The following is a 24,657-nucleotide window of genomic DNA, read 5'->3' as shown; positions in this document are numbered from 1 at the left end:
GGTAAATTGCTTATATTTCTCTAGAAATGTTGGTTTGCAGATCTCATGCTTGATACGCTAGAAATGTGTGACAAAGATATTACTCAAGATAAGGACACAAAGCCTAGGGAAATAGAAATATGTGAGATGATAACCCCACTCAACCAAATAGACAATGTTAGTTAAGTAGTGAATGTTTTTATTTCATTTATTTTATTTTCTATAGATTTATAAATGAAAAAAAGATGAGCTTAAGAAAGAAGGCTGCTCTGAATCAAATATGGAAGAATGTCCATTTCAAGTCTTAGCTGAATCTGAGTCTGAAATTGCTTATCAACTTTTTTTTTTGATTACAGAATGCTGCCTTATGCAGATGTGCAGTGAATCCTTGAACAGGAGAGTTATTTGTCCTCCCAGTCTTCCCTGTATCAAAACCCATTGACAACACAACTAAAAGTAAGTTATTAAACTTGTCCTTAATTCTGCCTATAGTGATACAGCTCTTTGAGATTTCTCACAAAGCTTTTCTCCAGGTTGGGATTCTACTCTGAGGAATTATAAACTGGAGTAAATTTCAGTTTCCTATATCTAAAGTTTAAGATCACTGTCGCATCTTTGTTGTATCCTGTGATGCACTGCATCACTGATACATCATTGGATATCTTCCCAACTGTATTAGAAACTTATGGTTTCCTTCTACCTTTAGTAAATTTTCTTTCACTGGCTTTGTTATTTTTCCATGATGGGGAAATTTGAGCATGGATATTTGAGTACACTATAAAGCATCCAGGGCAAACTGGATTTGGTTATGTCACAACCCACTCCAATGTTTTTGCCTGCAGAATTCTATGGACACAGGAGCCTGCCAGGCTACAGTCCATGGGAACGCAAAGAGTGGAACATGACTGAGCAACTAACACTTTCATTTTTCAACCCAAGAAGGTCTGTGGGTTCATGATGCAAATTCGCCTATCTCCATTCTAACAATATAGACCTATGTATCGATCATTAAAAAATAGTTCTCATCACTGAACTAAAATTATTAAAGACAATATGTATCCACTTTTAGATAGTTTACTACGCATTAGGGGGAAGTGTTGATTTAATGACACTTCTCCTCAGTTGTCTTGTATATTGTTGTTGTTGTCATTTAATCTCTCAGTTGTGTCCAACTCTTAGCGACCCAATGGACGTTAGCCCACCAGGCTCCTCTATACATGAGATTTCCCAGACAAGAATACTGGAGTGGGTTGCCATTTCCTTCTCCATGGAACCTTCCTGACCCAGGGATCAAATCTCCATCGCCTGCATTGGCAGGTGGATTCTTTACCACTGAGCCACGAGGAAGCCCTGTTTTGTATATGATAACTGAAAAGGCAGAAAGACAGGACACTGAAAGATGAACTCCCCAGGTTGGTAGGTGCCCAGTATGCTACTGCTGATCGGTGGAGCTATATCTCCAAAAAGAATGAAGGGATGCAGCCAAAGCAAAAACAACACCCAGTTGTGGATGGGACTGGTGATGAAAGAAAGGTCTGAGGCTGTAAGAGCAATATTGTATAGGAACCTGGAATGTTAGATCCATGAATCAAGGCAAGTTGGAAGTGGTGAAACAGGAGATGGCAAGAGTGAACATCAATACTTCAGGAATCAGTGAGCTAAAATGGACTGGAATGGGTGAATTTAACTCAGGTGACCATTAAATCTACTCCTGTGGGCCAGAATCCCTTAGAAGAGTGATAATCTCTAAGAGCAGAGGCACATGATGTGGTTGTACCAACATTACAGCTTAATGATTGGAAGGACAGCACAGGGATGGGGATCCCAAGTGGAGCCAGGTAATCAGGGTAAAGGAAGCAGAGATAAAAGCTCTGGAAGGCTGAAGTGGAATGAACAGTGAATGTGGGGCAGAATATGAGAGTGGAGGGGGCTGCATAATGAGAAAGTTCTGGAAAATTGCAGAAGGGTCACCTTGAGTCTTTGGTTAAGTACTGATCTACACAAACATTAGGGGAAACTCTGAAATTAGAGAAAGAACCTGGGAAAGGCCAGGAGTGACAAGTTTTTTGAGTTCACATAAGATGGAAGTAATTTCTGTTCTTGAAGTCAAAGTGGAAAGACCTCATGATACATCAGGTCTTAGCAGTGAAAGCAAGTGAAAGTAAGTTAGCCTTAAAATTCTCTGTGTGTGCCTGCTTCATCGCTTCAGTCATGTCCAACTCTTTGCAACCCTATGGACTGTAGCCTACCAGTCCATGGGATTCTGCAGACAAGAATACTGGAGTGGGTTGCCATGCCCTCCTCCAGGGGATGATCTTCCCAACCCAGGGATCAATCTTAGGTCTCCCCCATTGCAAGCAGTTCTTTACTGCCTGAGCTACCAGGGAAGCCACTTTCCTTTTTAACCTTTTTTAACATGTTTAAAAAGTTAAAAAGAAAGTTTTGAAAAATTAATATGACCCACATGTAACCTAACTGTCTGCCTGGTGAAAATACAGTGCTCTTTAAAGGTATATATATAAAAAAAAAAAAGTCCTTTATTGTACAATATGAAATACACAGTGTCCAGCATCTAGTCAAAAATTACTAGGCAATCAAAGGAACAGAAAAATACAGATTTTAATCAGGAGAAATATAATTTGATAGAAATAAATGCAGAAATAGCACATAAAGGAATTAACAAATGAAGAGTTTGGAAAGCTGGGACAACTTCCAGTTTATGGTCTACAGTATAGAAATCTTAGACATTTCACTTCATTTTCAGAAAAAGAAAAAGATGAACAAAGTAAAAATCAGCAATCATTTTTAGATATATGATATACATCAGAGAATTGAAGGTCACAGGGCAAACTACTGCCCCAACTGGAGACAGATTCATATACTGCAAGTCAAAGTGTTTTCTTCACTAGGAGCAAAAGTCTAAGAGCAGAAGTCTGTTAGAAATACTTAAACAGCAACTGCTGAATTGTTGGAAGTTCTGTTTGGATAAGCTTGAATGTTAAGAGACTCCAGGCAGGCCAGTCATACAAGTTGTCTCATGCTTATGAGAGTTTTACCCCCAATAGTCCCACTAGCTTTTGAGGATGAACATTAGAGAGAGATGTCCTCATGATTCCCACAGTGTGAGAAGAATGCAGCATTCTGAAATATTCCAAAAGCATCCTATTATCCTTAACAAAGAATACCCTCTAAAGTTACTATTTTACCAAAATCTGACTGACTTGTATTTTAATAAAGCCTATCTGACTTAGGAGAAGGGAAATATCAAACTCCAGCCCCATTTTACCTTTGATGTGGGGAAAGGGAAATAACCAACTTCAGAAACACCTCTTCATTTCTGTGTCACCCAAGGTGAGAAAACTAGAAAAATAGCAAATTAAATCCAAAGTAAGAACAAACGAATAATAAAAAATTAGGGTAGAAATCAGTGAAATTTAAAACAGAAATCAATAAAGGTGGCAAAACCAAAAGCTAGCTCTTGGAAAGTATCAACGAAGTTGATGAACCTCTAGTCAAATTAACTAAGAAAAATAGTGACCAGTGGTTGCCAGGGATTAGGGTGCTGGGAGTGAGGGATGAGCAGGTGGCACAAAGGCCTGGGAAGCTATCTGTATGTTACACTGTAATGGTGGAGACCTGACATTATGCACTTGTCAAAACCCATAGAAATATACACACAAAGAATGAAGGCTACTGAATGAAGGCTACTGTAATCTGTACACTTTAGCTAATGATAATGTGTATGTATAGGCTTATCAATTGCAAAAAATTTGCCACACTACTCTGAGATACTAAACATGGGGAAAACTGTCTAGTTTAGGGGAAATTGAGTATACATTGGAATTTTTGTACTTTCTGCTCACTTTTTTCTAGAAACTTACTGACTCTATATAGTGTGCTAATTTAAAAGGTAGCTGAGATAAACATTAGAACTTCTCTATAAAGGATATAAAAGAAAACCTGAACATGATGAGATCTTAGACACAATAATCATAATGAAGTTGTAAACAAAATTCAGATAGATTTTCTAGAGATTAAAAGTACAACATATACTTAAAAAAATACACTGAATGTTATTATAAGTATATAAGTCACAGGCAACCTCATTACATTTAAAGGCATGCTAATGAAAAGTATGTTAAAAAGTCATAGAAAAAGATGAAAATAAATTTCACTATTAGAGGGATATTATCAAGTATTATAACACATTAGTAACTGGAGTCCTAGAAGAAGAAAAAATAATGAGGCAGGAAAGAAATGTGATGAAATAGTCATGAAAAGTTTATAAATTTGATGACTGACAGACACATAAATTCAATAATTTAAATAATAACAAAAGCACAATGGTGGTAATGAAACCAACACTAAGGTTTATAATAAAATCACTGAAAACCAGAGACACTAAGAAAATCTTAAAAGAAGGTAGAGAAAAAAGACACATGACAAAGAGAAAAATATACATCAAAATGAAAGCAGACTTCAGAAACTATAAAACCAGAAGACAGTGGCATAAGATCTTTAAGATGCTAAATGAAAAATATTTCTTGACCTAGAATTATTGCATGTATCACAATATTCTTCAAACTTACAGGCAAAAATATGTTTCAGACCAAAAAAAAACTTGTGAGAATTAAGAAGATTCATACTAAAAGTAATACTTAAGGAAAATATTCAAACAGAAGTTAATTGGTACCAAACGTATATTTGAATCTGCAAAAAGAGTGAGAGTGCTGGAAATGGTAAATATTTGAATGCTGTTCAGTTGCTAAGTCATGTCTGACTCTGCAACCCCATGGTCTGCAGCCTGGCAGGCTCCTCTGTCGATGGAGATTCTCCAGGCAAGAATACTGGAGAGGGTTACCATTTCCTTCTCCAAAATATTTAAATAAACATTCAAATATTTAAAGAAGATATATGTTCTCACTTTAAAAAATTTCTGTAGCAGATCATTTCCTTGTCATTATTAACAAATATACTTGACATTTATTATTAAGAAGTAATAATGCATGGTTTCGTTTATAGAATTAGCAGAAATAAAACATATGACAACAATACAACCAAAGAGGAAAAGTGAATATGGAGTTACACTCTTATAAGATTTTTATACTGTATTTGAAGTGATAATAACATAATCTTAATTTAGACTGTGATAAGTTAAAGATGAATATGGTAAACTCTAAAGCGATTACTAATAAGAAAAAGGAACAAGGTGAGCTAACTAAGAGTAAAGATACAATAGAATCATATAATTAATCTCATAACATCATTAATATAAAAATGCAGAAATATTTGATAAGAGAAAGATGAGATGGAACAAATAGAAAATAGCTTTAACTTCAGTCTTATTGATAGCCACACTGAATATATTGTGTCATCCAATGCCAAAGTCACATTTAGGTATTAGGGACATATATGTTTAGGCCAAATTGAAATGTGGTATGAGTATAAAACATGCATTGGCTATCAAAAACTTAGTATGAGTTAATCTAATGTAAAATAGTCAGTAATATATTTTTACATTGATTGTTTAAATGAGAATATTTTTGGATATATTTGAATAAATAAAGCAAAGTATTGAAAGAGTATTTTAACCCTTTTTGGTGTGTCTACTAAATTTTTTAAAAATTACATATATGTGACTAATATTTGTGGCTCACATTTTATTTTCATTGGATAGCACTGGCCCAAATACCCCAATTAAAAGTCAATATTGTCAGATTGGATGAAAACCAAAACCTATATATACATGTTGTCTACAGGAAACCCACTTTAAGTATTAAAATATAAATGTTAAAGAATGGAAAAAGTTATAATATGAAAACACCACTTAGATGAAAGCTGGAGTGCTCATATTCTATCAAACCAAGTTGACCTCAGAACAAGGAAAAATGCCAGGACCAAGAGAGACGTTATATATTAATAAAGAGGCCAATTTATCAAGAAGCTATAATAATTCTAAATTCAGTAAGAGAAGTTTGAAATATGTGAATAAAAAATAACAGCAGACTGACATCTTAAGAAATGCTAAATCAAGCTAAAATGATTCATTCAGGCTGAAGAAATGATACCAAATTCAAATTGGATCCTCAGAAAGAAATGGTAAAAATAAGGGTAAATGGAAAACTGTATTTCTCTTTATATACTTTTACAGTAAAAAATGGAGTTCATTGAATTTATCATCTGTTTAGGCTCATTTATATATGTAGTTGTACTGTGTCTACAATTTACATGAAGTGGTCCAATTTTAACTCTATGTTGGTTAGGAAAAAACTAAATATGTGCACTGTAATCCATCAAGTTAAGAAAAAAAGAAAGGGAAAAAACTATAGTTATTAAGAAAGTAGGTAAAATAAAATTTTTTACGTATTCAAAAATCAGAAACAAATGAGAAAAGGGGGAACAGAGTAACAAAAAAAGGGGGATAAATGAAAAAACTGCATGGCAGATCTAAATTGAATCATATCAATAATTATATTAAACACTAAGAAACTAAACACCCAAATTAAAAACTGTCCAAATGAATAAAAGACCCAACAATAAGTCATATAACAGATACAGTTTAAGTAATAATACATAGAAAAGTGCTGCAATTCTAAGATAAGCACAGCCCTGTTAATAAGAGATTTACTTAGTAAATGGCTAATGAGGAGAAATATATTTAGCACGCCAAGAGTAAGAAAAGAAGGCTGTAGTGGCAGTGTTAATAATAGATAAAACTGACCTTAACACAAATTGTATTCCTAAAAATAGAGATTTCACAATGATAACTCATTTCATTAGGAAGACAAAATTATCATAACTATGTGCTTAAGAATAAAGTTTAAAAATATGAAGCAAAAATGAACAGGATTAAAGAAACAGATAATTGGAAAAATAAAGATTTTGATAGAGACTTTCTCCTCTTTAAGAAATTGATAGAGAAACTAGACTTTAAGCAATCAAAATCAATTCACCTTCAAAGAAGATAAAGTATCAAATAATTCAATATATATACATGGAGATATGTATATAAAAGCAAAAATAAAAATTTAATCCTTAAAAAGTTTTGGCTCTCTACATTTTATGCTTCATATCAGAAGATAAAACAATGTCTTTTATATAAAACAATGAGAACTAAGTTTACTTTCTTTTATTCTGATGTCTTTGTAAAAAGTTATTTTCTATTTTGATTAACCTTGAAAACAAACATTCAGCTATCAGGGCAAACAATGGCAAATATATGACATTTTATTAAGCCCTGTTCTAAACTAAGTCAACACCACCTTTGCTTCACCTTCTTACTTAGAAGTTAATGGCAAAAAAGTCAACGGCTAAAACTGACAGTAGTTTTTGAAAATGAAAATTATCAGAAAGCATCTCAAATTCAAAATCTTTCGGGCATGGGAAATATAATTTTGCTTTATGTCTCATAGTCTATGAGAATGTTTGCTTTTTACTGTTAAGTCTAGGATGTATCTAGTGGTTGCAATGCACCATAAGCTTTTTATATGGAAAACATGCTTCTTATACAGTGGTCAGTATGGTATGACATTTGAGTAGGCACAAAGTGAAAAAAAGATTTTTCTGAAAAACATCATCAACCCCTCACAAGACCAAAGATTGGCATAGTGGTGGAAGCAACCTGTGTTGTTCATTAGGTCTGACACCAATTTTGTATTAATTTGATTTCTTTTTCTCTTAGCCATGTGAGTGATATGCATGTGCCCCCTCCCTCACCTGATAGCTCAGTTGGCAAAGAATCTGCCTGCAATGCAGGAGACCTGGGTTCAATCCCTGGGTTGGGAAGATAAGATCCCCTGGGGAAGGGAAAGGCTACCCACTCCAGCAGTCCATGGTGGGCCACAGAGAATCGAACAGGGCTGAGCGACTTTCACTTTCTCCCTTACAACAATTTCCCCCTCCTTTTACAACTGGCACTTTTGGTTGGTGATATGTGTAGAGTTTTCCTGTTGCTGGTCCCAAATCTGGCATTATTTCTGACAGTCATTTTCTTTGGATAAAATCCAAATATTTTAGAAGATTGAAGTAAATTAATTGTGTTATCTATTTCAATAAAAGAGCCACCACAGCCAAGCCAACATAAACAGGCTATAACAGTGATGGCCAATTTAAAGGTTCATTAACAAATACCAGTAGTAGCACTATAATTTCCAACCTTTTATCACTCAAATATGAAACTACAGGCATTGAAGACACCAGAGAGAAAACTATGTCACACCACAGACTGTCGATCAGTTTTTTACTTATCATTATAAACTTCCAAAATGTAAGTTAAGTTCTCGCTGTCTTGCTAATTTTCAGATTTAATTGTGCCCCCAAAATGATGACAGTGTTTTAGTTGTTCTTTTTTGTGCTTCCTTTCCCATTTGTCTCCTCTGGCAAACACTTACTTTCTGATCATTTACCCTCCTTAACGAATCTCCTTGTTTAATTGTTTAAAATGATCTATATAGTTTTAAGTGAGTTTGGAGCCTCAATGTTTACTTCACTTGTTCACAGTGTGATGGCAGAAAGATGTAGAGGAAACAAAAATGACAGTGGTACCCTAGAATTGAGGTATGGTTTCTGCTCTCTCTTCTGGGCAGAAAAGAAGTCACAGTCACAGGTAAGTTGAACTCCACCTTACAAAAACACCTGGTTGTAACTTGTGTACAAGAAAAAGCTAAAAGTCAAAGTGACAAATTGGGAAAAACTATTCACAAAACCCTGTAGATTAATAATATTTATTATTCATCTGCTACAAATTTGTGAATGTTTTGCCTAGTTTTAATAATAACATTAATCATTTCTCTGCAAAAGACTTTTAACCTTTCAAGTGGCAATTTTAAAACTCTTAAGAAATGAAAATTGATTAAAATTTATAAAAAATTATAGAGGAAGAAATCTAAACATAAAGATAGGAATGACTTTTCACTCTTATCTGTGCCTTCATTTGTAATAATAGTACAATAAAAGAGCACACAGTTTTCACTCATCCTCTTAGTAATGAAAATTGAGGAATAGTGTTGGGTACTGTTGAGGGTGGATGAGACAGGAAAAGTAAGTGCGGATGGTGCTCAGGGCCGATGGGACATTTATGCACTCTCTCCTTTGACATTCAGCTGCAGGGAACTAGACATTGTAAAATTCAGTGAGATAGTCACGTTTATGAACTAATTGTTTGAAGTACAAATAAGTATAATATTTTTGATATGTATTTGGTATGTGCTGTGATAATTTTAAAAGTGAATCAACTCTGATATTCTAGTGTGAGGAAACAATCACATGTTTAGACAAAAACTTAACTACTAAGTTGATTCATAACATAATACCATATAGTAATGGAAAGTCAGATATAATCTAGATAGCCAAAAGCATGGCTTAAAAGAACCTGACAATCTTTATGATGACATGTCATGCAAACAGTGAAAGAGAATATCAGGCAATATTTATTAACACGAGAAAACATCTATATTGTGTTGGTTGTTAAAATCAGAGGCAAAATTGTTTATAATATAAGCACGATCTTGTCAAAAGATATGTATAATGTCATTACATACATATTCATGTAATTATATAAAATTATATAAAAATTTAGTTTTATATATTCATATTTAAGGTCAAAAGGAAATGATGGTCTCTATCATCACTTATATTCGTCCACTCAAACTGTTAAAACACCAGAGACTGGGTGGATTAAACAACAGAAATATATTTCTCACAGTTCTGGAGGCTGGAAGTCTGAGCTGAGGGTACTGGAAGGGTAGGTGTCTGGTGAGAAGTCTCTCTGGACTGCAGATGGCTACTTTCTCACTGTGTCTTCACATGGAGGAAAGAGAGAGCTCTTCTTATAAGGACACTAATTCCACCATGAGGGTCTTACCCCATCCCCCATGATCTCATCCTAACCTAATTCCCTGCCTATGTCCATACATTCAGATATCATCACCATGGGATTTAGGACTTTAATGTATAAATTTAGGGGATACACATACAGTGTAACTGAACACTTCACAGATGACTTATAATTTCTTCTTAAACAAAGCAATTAATCATATTCCATAGATTCTAAATAGGTTAATTTTTATATTAAACAGTATTAAAAACAGTTGAAACATTAAAATTCTAAATGGCAGGATGATGAATCTGGTTTCATTGTATGCTTCTGAGCATTTCACAAAGCTTCCCTTGATCACTTCTCTCATATTCAGTAACTTTTTGAGATCAGAATGACAATCATTAGGCATCCTATTTCTTAGTTATGCACATTAGTATTTCAAATAAGAGTCATAATTTAATCAGGGTGCATAGTTGCTACTAGGGCAAAATTGGGAAAGGAATAGTTTTAGATTCCTAATGTTTTACACACTATAGCAGTCCTGCTGTGTTTCCAGTAAAATACCTTGGAACATAGTCCATGACAAAAACAGATCAGGCTTTTCCTTCAAACGTTAATTACTCAAGTACGAAAGTGCCAGTGAGGAAATAGTGCCAACTACAGGGATCACATGGGGGCAAGAATGAGCCTGCCGGGAACCCCTTCTTAAAACTTTACAGCCCAGTTCTATTTTTCCTAATGTATGGCAAACAAAACCATGAAGAAAAAGAGTAAGGAAGAAAGAGTAGGAGAGGAAGGAAGCAAAGAAGGAAGAAGATGAGAAAGGAAGACAGGGAAGGGAAGAAGGAAAGACAGCAGGAAGGAGAGAAAAGAGGAAACAAGTGATACGAGGTTTGGCCCGCAATCCAAAAGTTAATCCTGTTAGGGGAAGAACTATATAAGCCAAATTTCACTGGTTGAAATTTTCACTTAATTCGTTACAAAATTGTATGAGAAGATGCTTTGGACTTACTTAGCTTTCTGGTTTGTTTTTGTTGGCTTAATAAACATACTTTGGAAAGAGAATGTACATTTGGAGCCCTAATATACCTCTACCCTCCCCAGGATACTCTACCCACTCCTGCCTCTAAGGAGGCAGAAGCCTTTGGTGCTGAAGCGCTGGCAGCACACTCGGGGCAGACAGTATCCTTAAAGACCACAGCCTGCTGGAAAGCAGAGTTGCTGCAAAAAGCAAGCTCCTAGTAGCTATCTCAAAACACTTTTCTTCTTTTTCTCCCTATTTTGGTCACCCTGGGAAACACTTTAAAAAAAAAAAATCAACTCTATTGAAATGTAATTTACATAAAATAAATATTACTCTTTTAAGTGTATAGCTTGGTGAATTTTGACAGATGTAATTATCCAGGTAGCTCCTGGAACAAACAAGATGTTATTTCCTTCACTCCAAAACTTTCCCTTATACCCCTTCCCAGTTATCTTTCCTATCTCCAACACCATTCTGTTACTCTGAATTAGATTTGTCTCTTAGGAACTTTCATATAAATAGACTGGACTGTTTTGTGCTTAGCGTTTTGTAATTAGAAAGTTTTTGAGATTCATTCATACTGTTGGACATATCACTAGTTTATTCCTCTATATTGTAGTAGATATAGTTTTACCGCTCTTTCCTGTATAGTCGATACATTTTCTATTTTTTGTCTAGTCTTACTGCTCAAGGCCTTTAGTCAAATAAGTGATAAGAACATCCTTGCCTTATCTCCAATTTCAGGGGGAAATCATTAATTCTTTCAGCACTAAATGCTTGGCACAGGGTTTTTAGACATGCTCTTTATTAGGCTGAGGAACTTACTTTCTATTTTTAGCTAGATAATTTTAACATATTGAGTGTTTAAGTGTTTTAATTTTTTCTTACATCTGTTGAACTGATCATATAATTTTTCTGTTCAAATAATGAATAAGGTGAACAAAATTGATTTTTATGAGCTATTATTCAACCTTGCAATTCTATTAGAAACTCCAGTTGCTCATTTTACATATTCTCAAGCTCAATTTGTTATTATGTTTTAAGGGAGTTTTGATCTATGTTTATAAAGAATATTAGTCTGCAGTTTGATTGCTTATAAATGTCTTTGTCTTGGTTTAACAGAGTAATACTGGCCCTGTAACATCAGTTAGGAAGTGTTTCTTTCACTTCTATTTTCCAAAACATTTTGTTTGGGATTATTGCTCTACTTCCTTAAAGTTGAGCAGAACTCATCAGAGAAATTATGTAGTCTAGAATTTTATTTGTAGGGAACTTTTAAAGTAAAATTCAAATATTCTTAGTAGTTAAAAACTAGGGTTTTACAAAGAATTTGGCATGTCATCTAGTCTGCCAAATGTACTTGCCTAAAGATTTCATAACATCCCTATTATCAGATTAATGTCTGTAGGTTCTGTAGTTATATTCTTTCTGTTTCATTCCTGATAGCTAAAATCTGTGACTTTTCCATTTTCTTCTTGATAAATCTAGCCAGACATTTTTCAGATTCATTTTTTTCCTTCAAATTACCGATTTATGTTTCTGTTAATTTTCTCTATGATCTGAGCCACCAAGGATGCTCTTATCTTTTAAAATGTTCTTCCTTATACTTAATTTGGGTTTACTTTATGCTTCATTTTTTAGCTTCTTAAGGTAGAACCTTAATCTATTATCTTAAGATAATAGATTCTATATGTTCAATATAAGAATATTAAATCTATACATTTTCCCGTAAGAAATATTTTAGCTGCACCACACAATTTTTATTATATTTTCATTTTCTAAAACTATTTTCCAATTTCCCTTGTGCTTTTCTTTTTCCTTTGACTCATGGGTTATTCTGCAACACTTTGCATCCTGCCAAATGATAGAGTATTCTTCTATATATCCTACTAATGTCCTTTTTCTGGTCCATAATATAAATTAGGTTCTCTCATTTCATTTAGTTGTCATGTCACCATGTCTTCTGACAGTTCCTTAGTCTTATTCAGACATTTGAAAAATGAAAAAAAAAAAAAAAGAGTACCAAAATTGGGCAGGTCATTTATTTTTGTAGAATATCTCTCAACTTTAATTCTTCTGGCGTTTTCTCACAATTACATTAAAATTAAATATTTTTTTGGTAAAAAAACACCACAGAATGGATGTTATGACCTGCTCAGCGCATCATATAAGAAACTCCATGTCTTTGATGTATCTTGTGACGAGTAGCATTCAATGTGATCACGTGGCTAAGGCGGCACCTCCACTGTAAGTGTGCCATTTCATAATGACGCGTATTGTGGGAGATGCTTCACACTGTGCAGACAGCTTCTCAATGTGCCTGTGTCACACTGATTTTAATATTTCTCAAAGGTTCTGCCTTGTGATGATTATTACTGAAAATGAATGATTTTCTATTTTCTTTACTCCTTCTATATTCAGTGATGAAAGTTTTACTGTAAGAAAGAGCTGGCCCTTGTGATTCTTCCCCTTTTTTGTTGACATATTCAATTATTTATATTAGTATGGACTCGTGGATATCTTATCTTCTTCTCGAGGTTATAAATCTAACTATCTTTATTATTTTACAGCTCAAAATTTCCCAGATTTGGCTATGAGAGCTCCTTCGGGTTGGGTTTTGTGTCTTCTTCAAAAATCTCCATCATCATTCTGGGAGCACTTTCTTACTTTCTGGCATCAAAATATCCCCGACTCATCTTACATTTTCCTTGCCCGATCCTGATGCCAAATGTTTCTCCAAGGATCTTGACTCCTCTAATTAGGAACAATATTCTCATTGTTACTTCAGTGGTATTGCTTCTAGGCCCTTTTGCTGGAGGAGGTAGGAAATATATATATATATATCAACTCATACACTCATATACATCTATGTTTCTACATTTATCTACTTGTCTGAGTACTAAAAACATACCATATGCTTTTCACCCTAGTCTAACACTACAGCATTCATGCTGGCCTTCCCTTTTCCCTCATTTGTATCAATAACTATTTTCTGAGAGTAGACGCCCAGGCTTTCATTATCCACCATATATTTACTTTTTGCTCAATCCTAGCACACACACAAAGTAATTTCATATCTACAAACTCATAACCTTGTGAAAAGCACATTTACAAACTGGAGTCTAATATTGTTCACACAGTTCTTTTTTGTCTTTAGCCTTACAGATACAGTCAATTTGTGTGTGTGTTTAAGACTTCTTTGGCTGGTTTTTTCTGCCCCAGTCTAATCAATGTGATTATATTTATCATTTTGTAATAGAGTCAAGTTTGTTACCTTTTGAATTTTATTTTGTATATACCGTATTCTGACAGGTTTTAATCGCTTGAGACTATGGGAAACATTATCACCATTCTAAGAGTCATAGCTCAAAATATACTCAACAAAGTGTCATTTCTTCCTCTTCTGTCATGTTTCATTTCCAGCTGGGCTCTGAGGGTGAACTGTCTCAAAGGTTTCAAAATTACATTTCCTGCGTATTAATATCTTTTGCACAGAAGATCATGCATACATATTTCTTAAATCCTATTTTTTCTTATTGTATACTAAGGAGAGTCTTTTGCACTTTGTTTTTTATTGCTTGCTAGTTTATTATGTTCAATATCAAAATAGTTAAATATTGGTATAAGAGCTCCAATAACATCCTTTTTCCTGAGTTCCCAGAGAAAACCCTTCTCGTTTCTGAATTTGTTTCAGTTGTCTGATTTACTCCTGATTGTGGCTCATGTTGTCTTGCTTCTTGCCATGCTCAGTACTTTTATGTTGGAGTCATGTCTGCACTGTTGTTTTCCTTGAAAGAGTCTGTCCTTTCATCTGGCAGCAGTTTAAGCTACTAGCAGATCTGCTTGATCTCTTTAAGGCCTCTTGTTAAGCTTTGTTATGGTTGGCCTAGAGTAGGCTTCACTCCAGATAGAGTTTAGCTCTAGTAGTAATGCATGACCCAGTGGATTATCACCAGGGACCCTCAGTGGCCTGATCAAATGTCTTTCTACTTTCTCTGATCTCTGGGATTGTTCAGCTTACAAGTTACGGACTATCCTTTGTTCAGCCTCACGAACTTGAACTCTATACATAGACTGATTAGTTCTCAGCAAAAATGCAAGAGTACCCCGAGCACGTTTCTGAAGCTTTTTCCCCTTGTACTTCTTTGTCTGCAACTTTGCTGTGCAATCTCAGCATGCTCCTCCATGGTTTCTGTATCCTCAACTCAGCAAGACCTGGAGGATTTGCTTGGACTCCCTCTTCCAGTGCCCATGATTCAATAACGCAGCCAAGCAGAACATGGGTCCTCATGTGCTAATCTTGTTTCCTTTCTCTCAAGGTTCCCTGTTTCTTCTGTCCATTGTACAATGACTGAAAACAATCGATGCCTATATCTTGTTCAGCTAAGTTTTTACCTCACTAAAGCAACTTTGGTTTCTGTTTTTACATCAGGCTTGAAGGCTGAAGTTTGCCCTTTCTGAGTCAGTGATAATCAGATTATAAGCAGCACCCACTAGCCAGCATGCCACCTTTGTGCATCGTGGGATTAGTTGTCCATTCTTTAAGATGCTTAGTCACCATTCACTAATTGTGACAATAAATAGTATGCCAGTCTCTGAGGACTGTGATATGAACAGTGCTTCTGTGGCCGTGAGATGTATAACCTAAACCTGCACAAGTAATGAATTTTGACTCTGAAAGGATTCTAGAAAGAGAGAAGAATTACTGATACCACATCCTGAGAATGTATTATGGAATTCTACTTGCAGAATAAAATGGGCACTGTGATCTTATGTTTTTGTTAGAGGCTATGATGACTTGAAAGAATTCTTAAAACAGATTAGAAATATTTTGACTACTAAAAGAAATAGGTATATAGGTCAAGAAATAAGACAAGCTAATAAATATAAACTTTGAGAGGAACGTTGTGAAAAACCAGTCAAATGGTTGGATGCTGGAAACTAAACTGCAGGGTGTGATGCAATGAAGACATTAGGGATTCCCAGGATGTATATAATTATACACACACACACAAACACACACACACACATTATAGGTGTATATATGTGTGTGTGTGTGTGTGTATACACCTGTATACACACAAAGATTATGTATATTATGTGTGTGCCTACAGAATCACACATAATAGTTAGTCCTTGAGTCATTTTTATTTATGAGAAATCAGTTTAAGTAAGCAACAGAAAGACTGCCTTAACTGGGAACAAAAGGCAAAAATTAGATCTGAAACTGTGGACAACCTGTCTCTCTTGATGCTCACTTGTTGACAAGTGAACTATGGGATTGAGACCTTTTTTAAAACCACTAGCAGATTAAATAATTCTCTGTCCTTAGCATCTTCTTGATTTACTGCCTAGGCATTTATATTATGGAAGTTCTCTAACTTCATCCACTAGTTTATTGACCCATCTAATAGCCATTATGATATATAGTGCCATGACAAATAAGACAAATAAAATGTGACCTTTGTCTTTGAGCATTTTATAATATTGCAGGAGGGATAGACAAAAGAAAAGTCATTTCAATGGAAGTGATAGCTTTCCAAAATGAACCGCATATGGAAGATGAAATTTTAAGGCGTATTAGTTGTGTAGAAGCATCCTCCCAAATCATTATAATCTACAGACCTCTCTCACTGCATATATGTCTCCATGCGACTACATGTATATATTTATATGCTCATTTAGAGCACAGTGTTTGTGAATCCTTGTAAATAATTAACATAAGGTGTATTAAAGTTTTTGCTTCAAATCATATATTCTCTAGCATCAAAGGTAGATATTTATTGCTCTGACAAATATAATTTCAGTAATTAATGTGTTTCATGTAACACTGTCATATCCATCAGGCTGTATTTGGTGAGAATAATGCAGTTGCAATTGCATGAGAGCTTATATCATCTACTGCTATCTTTTGGGCTTCCCTGGTGGTTCAGAAAGTAAAGAATCTACCTGCAGTGTGGGAGATCCAGATTGGATCTCTGGGTCAGAAAGATCCCAAAGAAAGGAATGGCTACCCACTTGCTAGTAGTAAAGAAACTGCCTGCCAATGCAGATGTTTAAGAGACACAGGTTCGATCCGTGTGTCAGGTAGATCCCCTGAAGAAGGGAATGGCAATCCACTCCAGTATTCTTGCCTAGAGAATCCCATGGACAGAGGAGCCTGGTGGGCTACAGTATGGGGGATCACAAAGAGTCAGACATGACTGAAGCAGCTTACCAAGCATGCATACTACTGGTTTTTGCAATGGAACTCAGTGAGCTTGCTACATTTCCAGTGAAATTTAGCAGACAGGTTGCTAAGCTGAATGAGGAGCATTAACATCTAGTGCATTTGTATGGAAATACAAAAAACCTCGAATAGCCAAAGTAATCTTGAGAAAGAAGAATGGAACTGGAGGAATCAACCTGCCTGACTTCAGACTCTACTACAAAGCCACAGTCATCAAGACAGTATGGTACTGGCACAAAGACAGAAATATAGATCAATGGAACAGAATAGAAAGCCCAGAGATAAATCCACGATCCTATGGACACCTTATCTTTGACAAAGAAGGCAAGGATATACAATGGAAAAAAGACAACCTCTTTAACAAGTGGTGCTGGGAAAACTGGTCAACCACTTGTAAAAGAATGAAACTAAAACACTTTCTAACACCATACACAAAAATAAACTCAAAATGGATTAAAGATCTAAATATAAGACCAGAAACTATAAAACTCCTAGAGGAGAACATAGGCAAAACCCTCTCCGACATAAATCTCAGCAAGATCCTCTATGACCCACCTCCCCGAATATTGGAAATAAAAGCAAAACTAAACAAATGGCACCTAATGAAACTTAAAACCTTCTGCACTACAAAGGAAACTATAAGTAAGGTGAAAAGACAGCCCTCAGATTGGGAGAAAATAATAGCAAATGAAGAAACAGATAAAGGATTAATCTCAAAAATATACAAGCAACTCCTGAAGCTCAATTCCAGAAAAATAAATGACCCAATCATAAAATGGGCCAAAGAACTAAACAGACATTTTTCCAAAGAAGACATACAGATGGCTAACAAACACATGAAAAGATGCTCAACATCACTCATTATCAGAGAAATGCAAATCAAAACCACAATGAGGTACCATTACACGCCAGTCAGGATGGCTGCTATCCAAAAGTCTACAAGCAATAAATGCTGGAGAGGGTGTGGAGAAAAGGGAACCCTCTTACACTGTTGGTGGGAATGCAAACTAGTACAGCCACTATGGAAAACAGTGTGGGGATTTCTTAAAAAACTGGAAATAGAACTGTCATATGACCCAGCAATCCCACTTCTGGGCATACACACTGAGGAATCCAGATCTGAAAGAGACACGTGCACCCCAATGTTCATCGCAGCACTGTTTATAATAGCCAGGACATGGAAGCAACCAAGATGCCCATCAGCAGATGAATGGATAAGGAAGCTGTGGTACATATACACCATGGAATATTACTCAGCCATTCAAAAGAATTCATTTGAATCAGTTCTAATGAGATGGATGAAACTGGAGCCCATTATACAGAGTGAAGTAAGCCAGGAAGATAAAGAACATTACAGTATACTAACACATATATACGGAATTTAGAAAGATGGTAACGATAACCCTATATGCAAAACAGAAAAAGAGACACAGAAGTACAGAACAGACTTTTGAACTCTGTGGGAGAACGTGAGGGTGGGATGTTTCGAAAGAACAGCATGTATATTATCTATGGTGAAACAGATCACCAGCCCAGGTGGGATGCATGAGTCAAGTGCTCGGGCCTGGTGCACTGGGAGGACCCAGAGGAGTCGGGTGGAGAGGGAGGTGGGAGGGGGTATCGGGATGGGGAATACGTGTAACTCTATGGCTGATTCGTGTCAACGTATGACAAAACCCACTGAAATGTTGTGAAGTAATTACCCTCCAACTAATAAAAAAAATAGATTAAAAAAAAAAAGATCCAGTGCAATACCTGATCCTAAGGATTTCCAAATGGATCACACCCATGGTCCCAGTGAGCAGCCAAACTGATGTCCTACTAGAAAAGATGAGACAGTACTTAACACTGAGAAATAGAAAGATAGATCTTGTGGCATATAATCAGTGGGGAAATCTTAGAGCTGTGTTAAAATATAATTTACTAAAAGGATAGTTTGCCCATTGTATTAGCTCTATTGTTGCTGGAACAAATTACTACAATCTTAGTGTCTTAAAACAACCACTGTATTACCTTACAGTTCTAAAGTTCAGACATCTGAAATAGTCTTGTGTGGTTAAAACCAAAGTCTCTACAGGCCTTTCTGAAGACTCTAGGGAAGTGTTTAGTTCCTTGCCTTTTCCAGTTTTCAGAGGCTTCCTCGGCTCAAGGTCTCTTTCTAATTTCAAAGTCAGCAATCTCATCATTCTGACCTTGGCTTTGGTTGTCATATTTTCTTCTCCTCCTGTTCTCTTCCCCTTATGCCTGTTTCACTTATAAGGACCTTTGGAATTACACCAGAGGCCACCTGGATAATCTTCCCATCTCAGTGACATCTGCAAAGTTTCTCCTGCCATGAAGGTATCATAGTCTCAGGGCCAGGACTTAGTCCATATACTTCTTTAGGGGGCCATGATTATGCCTACCACACCCAGACTGTCATTTTTTTTTTTTAATTTCACCATGTTATTAATTTTGGTAGGTTATATTAGTTAGCTGATAATATTAAAAAAGTAATTCTGAGTTGCTGACTTAAATTAGGCATAGGAAACAATTTGATATTCAAGGTAAATTTAACTAAGTGTAGAAAATCTCTTTGAGATGATACAATAGCTTTTCGTGTTGAATCTGTTACTAGAAATGCCTGGAAGCAAGGAGGCCTTGCATATTTAAAATATTTGATTTATATTTCTGTAAAAGAAGATGTCCAGTGTCTGCAAACCAGCTTGCTCTCTCTGTACTCCTGGTGCTTGTCTATCCGTTGGTTATTGCTGAGCATGGATACCACAGAGTACTTGGTCAAAACCTCCTTGTTGCTCTATTTGAGAACTTATTTGATTCTGCGTTATACTGGTGGCTGAGCAGAGAATCAAGTTTTCTGAGGACACATATTTTGGCTCTGAGAGTAGATTTTGGGGAAAAACAAACAAACAAAAAGCCTAAGCTACATCCTATCTGCTAAATACCTCCCAGGCATCAGAAAATGTACTTGTCAGTAGCCATTATACCTAACTGCAAGGGGGAATACTTAAGGCAAATAGTCTAGGGACCTGGTTTTTGTTGCGAAGATTTTTTGCAAAATTCCTATTTACCCTGGACCCTCCCTTACCTCTTACAAGCAGTCCCTCAGAGCTGAGAGGCTGTCTTCTGGGTTTACATCCTCAGAAATTCCTTCAAATAAAACATAATTCTAAAACAAACAAACAAAGAAACAAAACAGCCTGTGTGTTTTTCCTTTGCTGAAGCATTCCTGCCAGGGCAGTGTCCTCTTCTGACTTTGAACAGAAACCGAGTCCCTTGAATCACTGCTAACAGGGTGCTTATTTCTCTTCCTCTGCATCCCTCAGCACTGACTTGGAAGTTAGAGAAGGAAATGTGTGCTGTGTGCTGTGCAGAGATCCTCACATCATTGGATGGGATGAGACTTAGTGGTAGTGGGTGTTAGCTATATTGGGCACATGTTACTGACAACTGACTCTTATTTCCTGTTAATTATTATCTTATGGTGTCGTCTCATTAAGTAGCAGGATGATCGGATTTTGAATAAAGGAGATAACCATGCTTTAATTTTCGTTTTCGGGGGGGAATCCTAAAATTTGATTATATTATTATAAAATTTTATTATATTAAATAATTTACATGGATACATTTATTTAAATCTTCACCAGTTATTGAAAATCTGCTTACTCCAGGAGTCCCTGTGCTTATTAATATGTGATTAATATATGATTCAACCATTTAATAAATACTGCTTATTTATATTTTTATAGGGTCTAGAAGAGGCATCTTGTGAATGAAGAGAATAAAAATACATTTTGAAAATGATAAATACCCTAGATAATTTTTAAATTTTGTCTTCTGCTTCATATCAGCAGAGATAATAAAGTAGTTTGGTAGCAGTGAGTTAAGTGGTTATATATTTACTCCTTGGAAGGAAAGTTATAACCAACCTAGACAGCATATTAAAAAGCAGAGACATTACTTTGTCAACAAAGGTCCGTCTAGTCAAGGCTATGGTTTTCCCAGTAGTCATATATGGATGTGAGAGTTGGACTACAAAGAAAGCTGAGTACAGAAGAATTGATGTTTTTGAACTATGGTGTTGGAGAAGACTCTTGAGAGTCCCTTGGACTGCAAGGAGATCCAACCAGTCCATCCTGAAGGAGATCAGTTCTGGGTGTTCATTGCAAGGACTGATGTTGAAGCTGAAACTCCAATACTTTGGCCACCTGATGCGAAGAACTGACTCATTGGAAAAGACCCTGGTCCTGGGAAAGATTGAGGGCAGGAGGAGAAGGGGACGACAGAGGATGAGATGGTTGGATGGCATCACTGACTCAATGGACATGAGTTTGGGTAATCTCCGGGAGATGGTGATGGACAGGGCGGCCTGGTGTGCTGTGGTTCATGGGGTCACACAGAGTCAGACACAACTGAGAGACTGGAATGAAAGATAACTTCATGTAAAAAATTGGAAATTTCTGAAAATTAATTATCTTGTTAACTTTATTGTTGGTTTCAAAGGTAGCTTTAAAGATGTTAAGAATATAATGAAATGTTCAAGTGTCCTGTCTGTATGATGTGCACCCATCAGATGTTGAATTTGATGAGCATCTCCCAAGAAATATCTCCAATGAGTGGAGCCCAGATTATAATCCCTGGAACCTCTGATTATGTTTACATGCATGGAAACGGGATTTTGCAGATTCAGTTAGGTCAAGGACATTTAGATGAGGAGATTATCATAGATTATCCAGGGAGAGTCAGTATACTCACAAGTGTCCTTACAAATGGAAGGAATCAGAAGAGAGTCAGAGGGAAGGATGACTGTGGAGGAAAGCTTGAAGTGATGTGGTGTAGTCAGTCAATCAGTTCAGTCGCTCAGTCGTGTCCGACTCTGCGACCGCATGAATCGCAGCACACCGAGCCTCCCTGTCCATCATCAACTCCTGGAGTTTACACAAACTCATGTCCATCGAGTCGATGACTCCATCCAGCCATTTCATCTTCTGTCGTCCCCTTCTCCCCCTGCCCCCAATCCCTCCCAGCATCAGGGTCTTTGCCAGTGAGTCAACTCTTCGCATGAGGTGGCCAAAGTATTGGACTTTCAGCTTCAGCATCAATCCTTCCAATGAGCACCCAGGACTGCTCTCCTTTAGGATGGACTGGTTGGATTTCCTTGCAGTCCAAGGGACTCTCAAGAGTCTTCTCCAACACCACAGCTCAAAAGCAGCAATTCTTCTGCTCTCAGCTTTCTTATAGTCCAACTCTCACCTCCATACATGACTACTGGAAAAAACATAGCCTTGACTAGACGGACCTTTGTTGGCAAAGTAATATCTCTGCTTTTTAATATGCTGTCTAGGTTGGTCATAACTTTCCTTCCAAGGAGTAAGTGTCTTTCAATTTCATGGCTGCAATCACCATCTGCAGTGAATTTGGAGCCCCCCAAAATAAAGTCTGTCACTGTTTCCACTGTTTCCCCATCTATTTCCCACGAAGTGCTGCGACCAGATGCCATGATCTCAGTTTTCTGAATGTTGAGCTTTAAGCCAACTTTTTCACTCTCCTCTTTCACTTTCATCAAGAGGCTCTTTAGTTCTTCACTTTCTGCCATAAGGGTGGTGTTATCTGCATATCTGACGTTATTGGTATTTCTCCCGGCAACGTTGATTCCAGCTTGTGCTTCTTCCAGCCCAGCGTTTCTCATGATGTACTCTGCATATAAGTTAAATAAGCAGGGTGACAATATACAGCCTTGAGATACTCCTTTTCCTATTTGGAACCAGTCTGTTGTTCCATGTCCAGTTCTAACTATTGCTTCCTGACATGCATATAGGTTTCTCAAGAGGCAGGTCAGGTGGTCTGGTATTTCCATCTCTTTCAGAATTTTCCACAGTTTATTGTGATCCACACAGTCAAAGGCTTTGGCATAGTCAATAAAGCAGAAATAGATGTTTTTCTGGAACTCTCTTGCTTTTTCAGTGATCCAGCAGATGTTGGCAATTTGATCTCTGGTTCCTCTGCCTTTTCTAAAATCAGCTTGAACATCTGGAAGTTCACGGTTCATGTACTGCTGAAGCCTGGCTTGGAGAATTTTGAGCATAATGATGTGGTTTAAGAAGGGCTCAATTTTCTTTTGCTCATTTAAAGATGTAGAAAGGGGCCATGTGCCAAGGAATGTGGGCAGTCTCTAAAATCTGGAAAAGGCAAGGGAATGGATTACCCTCTATAGAGTCCAGAAAAAAAATGTAGTCTTTTGGACACTTCTGTTTAATCTCATAAGGGACTTTTGACTCCTGACCTTAAGAATTATAAGATATTAATTTTGCATTAGGCCACTAAGTTTGTAGGGATTTGTTATAGCAGCAATAGAAAACTATGCACATGAACCAGAGAATATTAGAATTATTACTATTGGTTTACATGCTACAAGCAGGTAAAATCATCTGTAGTTTAAAGTGAATTACAGAACTTTCAGATTGTTCCAAGAGAGAAAAAATGAAGAACTCTAAAAATTATTAGCTTTAATTAAAAAGAAAAAAGATATTCATGCAAGCCAAGTTTTGAAGCCAACTTAAATTTAGAAAGTTATGATTTTTTAAAAAATATTGAATAGTTGATTTATTATGTTATGTTAATTTCTCTTCTATATAGGAAAGTGGCTCAATTATCCAATATATTCTTTTTCATATTTTTTCCATTATAGCTTATTACAGGGTATTGGATATAGTTCCATGTGCTATATAGTAGGACACTGTTTATCCATCCTATATATACTAGCTTGCACCCACTAATTCCAATTAACTCTCAGTCTTTGGGAGTTTGACCCTCCCTTGGCCAACAGTTTGTTCTCTATATCTGTGTGTCTTTTCCGTTTTGTAGGTAAGTTCATTTGTGTCGTAGTTCAGATTCCACATCTAAGTGTTGTCATATGTATTTGTCTTTCTCTTTCTGACTTATTTTACTTAGTGTGATGATCTCTGGGCTCATCCATGTTGCTACAAATGGCATTATTTCATTTTGGATGGCTAAGTAAATACTCCATTGTATGTATTTGCCATACTTTCTTTATCCATTCATCTGTTGATAGACATTTAGGTTCTTTCCATGATTTGGCTATTGTAAACAGTGCCGCTATGGACATAGGGGAACATGGATCTTTTCAAATTACTGTTTTGTCTGGGTAAATGCCCAGAAGTGGGATTGCTGGATCATATGGTAATTTTATTTTTACTACTATTTTTATTTTTACTACTTTCTACAGTGTCTGCACCAATGTACATTCCCATCAACAGTATAGGAGGGCTCCCTTTTCTCCACTCTTTCTCGAGGGGTCTTCCTTGGTGGCTCAGATGGTAAAGAATCTGCCTGCAATGCACGAGACCAGGGTTCAATCCCTGGGTCAGAAAGATCTCCTTGAGAAGGAAATGGCAACCCACTCCAGTATTTTGCCTTGAGAATTCCATGGACAGAGGAGCCTGGGGAGTTACAGTCCATGGGGTCACAAAGAGTTGGACAGGACTGAAGAACTCCTTATTGCCCAATTCAGACTTAAATTGAAGAAAGTAGGGAAAACCACTAGACCATTCAGGTAGGACCTAAATCAAATCCCTTACAATTATACAG

General features: G+C 36.3%; 1 long non-coding RNA gene across 1 annotated transcript in view; it reads left to right on the top strand.

Moving 5' to 3' along the window:
• The first annotated feature begins 328 nt into the window (after nucleotides 1-328).
• Nucleotides 329-24,657, top strand: part of LOC136152892 (uncharacterized) — a 36,557-nt gene continuing 12,228 nt past the window's right edge. The window contains exons 1-2 of the long non-coding RNA XR_010660283.1: nucleotides 329-435; nucleotides 8,479-8,584. This is a non-coding gene — a long non-coding RNA (uncharacterized lncRNA). The remainder of the gene's footprint in view (nucleotides 436-8,478; nucleotides 8,585-24,657) is intronic.

The sequence above is a fragment of the Muntiacus reevesi genome, chromosome 22 (assembly GCF_963930625.1).
Source record: "Muntiacus reevesi chromosome 22, mMunRee1.1, whole genome shotgun sequence".
NCBI lineage: Eukaryota > Metazoa > Chordata > Mammalia > Artiodactyla > Cervidae > Muntiacus > Muntiacus reevesi.
Note: the sequence above shows the minus strand (reverse complement) of the source record. Positions and strands in the feature narration are given on the sequence as shown.